Here is a 6000-nt window from a genome sequence, read left to right as displayed (position 1 = left end):
CCAATAGAAGAGGACATGTAGCCTATCACATCAATACTAAGCATCATCAATAAAAACAAGACGTACACCTGAACAGCTAACAGAGTGAGGTGGGGATCGATTCATCCATCAATTAAAAGGGCCTGTTTTGACCTTGTGAAAATAACCTATCATTTCAGAACAAAAGCAGGAGCATGTCCAAATGTAACTATGACACAGCTCAGCGGCGGTAAACTAGTCCCCTCAGCATCTTCCAACAGAGCGTTCTGTTTGACAACTTGTATCAAGGGCTCGTGGATAACTTTGCTCAAGGAGCTGTGAAATATCTTCAGAGACCTCAAACCGCCCAAACAACCCGGTGTCTGTCCGCCCTTTCTGCTAGTGACGCACACACACACACACACACACACACAAACACATGCACACACCGGTCATCGTCCATCTTGAATAACAAGGAGACACCCACAGCAGACAAGATACAACCCCCCCCATCCCTCCTCTCAGTCTGAACCCCCACACTGTCAATGATTGAGAGGCGTAAACTTAAGGATTTTAAACACTGACCCAACATTGTACCAATCCAATGTGTGTCAACTGCGCCACTCACCCCCAAAAACAGCAACAAGCACTGACAGCCGTCAGGAGAAAACTAACGTGGCACATTGCAGTAACCTTCCTCTAAAACAAATGTCACCATTGATAGCGTCGCCCATCACAGTCAAAATGAGTCCTGTCCAACCTTTTAACAGAGATGTCAAAAAAGTAGGAGAAGGGGAATCTAACAGTTTAATTTCAGATGCCTAAAACTTATTTTTCGAATCCCCCCCCCCCCCCCCCGTATCTCATTCCTAGAATGTCAACACTGCCCACCCTGTCCCATGATCACACGTAGCCTACTCCCTCAAGCAAACATGATGAAGACAGGAGGGAAGGCATTTTATAGGGGGATGTTGAAGGTTGTATTTCATTGCTGGTGTCGCCTTGTCGTCTCCTCTCCGTCTGCACTGCTCTGAAAGGACAGGAGAGGTGAAAGCAAATCCTTCTTGTTTCCACTTCATTGCCTTGCTTCCTTCTTAGGTCAAACCAGATTAATAACAGGAAAACACAGTGACAACTTCACCATAGAGACCAGTTTCCCAGACCAAGAGTGAGACTACTCTTGGACTAAAAAGCTTGCAAAATGGAGAATCTGAATTGAAAATTCCTTCCAGGAATAGGCTTCTGGGAAACCGGCCCTTGGAGCAGAGGTGCACCCTATGAGGTAGCCTCGACTATCTCTAGGGTAGCTATAGTAATAATGCAGTAGCATGGCCTTGATCAGGTGCTTAGCCTGCCACGCCGTGACTCCTGAGAGAGAGGACCATGATTGTCCACCAGGGGGGGGGGGGGGGGTGATTAATGAGGACATCCTGTGCTGCAGCACCTTGTGGGCTGATTGCATGGCCTAGTCAAATGCATGCAGCAAACGGATATTAAATCAACATAGCTTATTGCCATGCCACCGAACGGCGAGGCCCAGGCGTGGGCAAAATACGTTTGCAGCTCACGGCTAAACACTTGAGGGGGAGTGGGGATAACATTCCCAGGGTTTCTGGATGAGTTAGGCAATCTAGCTGTCAGTGGCAATGATTAATTTTGATGGTCTCATAAATTCTGCAGAGAAATATATTGCCCCTATAATATCTGTTGATTTGTACTAGGTTCCTCCTCTGCCTTAAGGTCTGTTCTGGGAAACAACAGTCAACAAATGGCTCAGTCCCCCAGAGTAAAAAAAAAAAAAAGAAGTACAACACCCACGCCTAGCCTGACGTATGACTGAAGGAGTATGGGTAAAAAAGACAAAGTAGATCACAGTGACGCGTGCTTGGCTTATCTGCGTGGTAAGAGCTATGGATTTAGGTGTTAACTTATCGAAGACATCGCTAATAATGAATGATTATGCACATCGCCAACAGCCCACATAACAGAATCTCTCCAGCACTCAGCAGCCAAACCAACATTGAGGAGGGAGAGCATAGTTTTGATCAGTGAAGACCATGACAACGTCTGTTGTTACCTCACCATTTAAAAAAGACACAGTGCCAATTACAGTCACTCATATGAGTGGGGAGAGGGATTGCGAGCAGGAGAGATAGAAAGAAGAGAGAGAGATCGCAAGAATGAGAGAGAAGGGGGATGGAGGAAGAGAGAAAGGGGGACGAAGGAAGAGAGAGAGATAGAGAAGCTAAGTTGTATTGGTATTTTTGGGGTATTTTATTACGATCCCCATTAGTTGTTGCAAAAGCAGCAGCTACTCTTCCTGGGGTCGACACAAAACATGAATCATGACATAATACAGAACATTAATAGACACAAACAGCTTAAGGACAGAAGTACATCCAAGTTGATAGATGCCTCAGAAACAAGACACACTTATTAAGACTTTCCTATTGGTCTCTTTCTTTAAGGTTATCAATGAGGATGAATTGTGTGCGTTAATCTTTCAAATATGTAATCAATAAATAATGAAATGTTCTCTCCCTTTACTCAAGAGGCTGGGAAAGAACCTTGTGCATTATGGTTGGCAAGTTATGCCCCTAAGTTTCCTGGTGGTTTGTTTTTTCTCTACAAAGTCATTTTAGCCAGAAGGACTCCCAAATTGCCACAATGAATATTACTATGGACACTTGATTCATTAGGCACCTTTCATGACCTGTGACCTTGAGGTGACATCATACTCTATGATACCATTCTCAAATAATACCGAAGCCGTTTTCTCAGTTGATAAATAATTGACTTAGCAGTTTAAAAAAACATGGTTTATGTTATTGTATAATAATTTCTGTAGACTTATGGCCATAACACTGCACATGCAATGTTAATCAATAGTTTGATCAATGACCTCTATTGATCAATAACTCCTCATTATGACCATCTCTGGACTGGGGGCAACTACTAAATGAACAGGGCAGTGTTGCGGATGTTTTTTTTATTCTTATGGGCAGGTATGGTATGCCCTCATGTGGTTGAATATCAGAGTTGAACTAATAATACAGGACCCAGAGTAATATCCTGGGGGTGTACATTCACTAGGAACCAAGAAGAAGCAACCGGGATGACGTTTGACAATGTTTGGCTATGCAACGTGGCCCTGTAGTCCCACCTCATATAGTTGACAGCATGTTCCCTGCTGCCTCTCTTCATCCCGCTGGTAGACATGCAGCCACAGCATCAGAGGCAAAGCTCCTGCCTGGTCCAGTGTGCAAGAAAGCTGCAATAAAAAGAGGAGAAATGCAACACACAATTGCCAAATGTATGTTTGATGAGGGAGGAGGGACAAGAGACGATTAAAAATGCATTTCATCTTTTTGACATGAACATGCACATGCATTCAGGAAGTATTCTGACCACTTGACTTTCTACACATTTTGTTACGTTACAGCCTTATTCTAAAACTGATTAAACAGTTTTTTCCCTCATCAATCTACGTACAATAACCCATCCTGACAGAACAAAAACATAAAAATAAAAAACTGAAATATCAGATTTTGATACAACAGTAGATGAGATGGGAAGAAGTATGTCCATAATAAAGTGCTACTCTGCCTTAACAACACTATCAACAAGGCAGGTCCTACAGGCCCTGGTTTTTACCTTCTTAACAACACTATCAACAAGGCAGGTCCTACAGGCCCTGGTTTTTACCTTCTTAACAGCACAATCAACAAGGCAGGTCCTACAGGCCCTGGTTTTTACCTTCTTAACAGCACTATCAACAAGGCAGGTCCTACAGGCCCTGGTTTTTACCTTCTTAACCGCACTATCAACAAGGCAGGTCCTACAGGCCCTGGTTTTTACCTTCTTAACAGCACTATCAACAAGGCAGGTCCTACAGGCCCTGGTTTTTACCTTCTTAACAACACTATCAACAAGGCAGGTCCTACAGGCCCTGGTTTTTACCTTCTTAACAGCACAATCAACAAGGCAGGTCCTACAGGCCCTGGTTTTTACCTTCTTAACAGCACTATCAACAAGGCAGGTCCTACAGGCCCTGGTTTTTACCTTCTTAACCGCACTATCAACAAGGCAGGTCCTACAGGCCCTGGTTTTTACCTTCTTAACAGCACAATCAACAAGGCAGGTCCTACAGGCCCTGGTTTTTACCTTCTTAACAGCACTATCAACAAGGCAGGTCCTACAGGCCCTGGTTTTTACCTTCTTAACCGCACTATCAACAAGGCAGGTCCTACAGGCCCTGGTTTTTACCTTCTTAACAGCACTATCAACAAGGCAGGTCCTACAGGCCCTGGTTTTTACCTTCTTAACAGCACTATCAACAAGGCAGGTCCTACAGGCCCTGGTTTTTACCTTCTTAACAGCACTATCAACAAGGCAGGTCCTACAGGCCCTGGTTTTTACCTTCTTAACAGCACTATCAACAAGGCAGGTCCTACAGGCCCTGGTTTTTACCTTCTTAACAGCACTATCAACAAGGCAGGTCCTACAGGCCCTGGTTTTTACCCCAACATTAAGTGACCCCAACATTAAGTGACCCCAACATTAAGTGACCCCAACATTAAGTGACCCCAACATTAAGTGACCCCAACATTAAGTGACCCCAACATTAAGTGACCCCAACATTAAGTGACCCCAACATTAAGTGACCCCAACATTTTGAACGGTAGTATAAATATTCCTAATTCCATTCCTTTACTTTGGATTTGTGTGTTTTGTTGTGACATTTTCAGATATTACTTGTTAGATATTTCTGCACTGTTGGAGCTAGAAAAACATGCATTTAGCTACACCCTCAATAACATCTACTCAACATGTGTATGTGACCATTAAATTTGATTTAGCTCAACTTCCTGCGACTCAACCTCCTGGGACTCAAACTTACCCTGTCCTGCGACTCAACTTACCCTGTCCTGCGACACAACTTACCCTGTCCTGCGACACAACTTACCCTGTCCTGCGACACAACTTACCCTGTCCTGCGACACAACTTACCCCGTCCTGCGACTCAACTTACCCTGTCCTGCGACTCAACTTACCCTGTCCTGCGACTCAACTTACCCTGTCCTGCGACACAACTTACCCTGTCCTGCGACACAACTTACTTACCCGGTCCTGCGACACAACTTACTTACCCGGTCCTGCGACTCAACTTACCCTGTCCTGCGACTCAACTTACCCTGTCCTGCGACTCAACTTACCCTGTCCTGCAACTCAACTTACCCTGTCCTGCACCTCAACTTCCTGTTCCTCAACTTACCCTGTCCTGCGACTCAACTTACCCTGTCCTGCGACTCAACTTACCCTGTCCTGCGACACAACTTACTTACCCGGTCCTGCGACACAACTTACTTACCCGGTCCTGCAACTCAACTTACCCTGTCCTGCGACACAACTTACCCTGTCCTGCAACTCAACTTACCCTGTCCTGCACCTCAACTTCCTGTTCCTCAACTTACCCTGTCCTGCGACTCAACTTACCCTGTCCTGCGACTCAACTTACCCTGTCCTGCGACACAACTTACTTACCCGGTCCTGCGACACAACTTACTTACCCGGTCCTGCAACTCAACTTACCCTGTCCTGCGACACAACTTACCCTGTCCTGCAACTCAACTTACCCCGTCCTGCGACTCAACTTACCCTGTCCTGCGACTCAACTTACCCTGTCCTGCAACTCAACTTACCCGGTCCTGCGACACAACTTCCTGTCCCTCAACTTACCCTGTCCTGCGACACAACTTACCCTGTCCTGCAACTCAACTTATCCTGTCCTGCGACTCAACTTACCCTGTCCTGTTTTCAAAACTGTTGTGTTTACATGAATTTTGATTAATTCCAGGGCTACACATCATCCTGAAATATATCTAGCTATCTTTGTTAGGAAGAATACTATATTTCTCTTGAAGGAGTGAATGTAAAATGTACAAATTGGCTCAACTTACCCCACTCTCCAGTGTCCAAAACACCAGTCAGATATTAATGGTCATCGGAGCATGTGTCGATACTAATATGCTGGAAAGCAAG

The sequence above is a fragment of the Oncorhynchus mykiss genome, chromosome 5, assembly GCF_013265735.2.
Source record: "Oncorhynchus mykiss isolate Arlee chromosome 5, USDA_OmykA_1.1, whole genome shotgun sequence".
Classification (NCBI taxonomy): domain Eukaryota; kingdom Metazoa; phylum Chordata; class Actinopteri; order Salmoniformes; family Salmonidae; genus Oncorhynchus; species Oncorhynchus mykiss.
The sequence above is the reverse complement of the archived record's forward strand: the minus strand, read 5'-3'. Positions refer to the sequence as shown.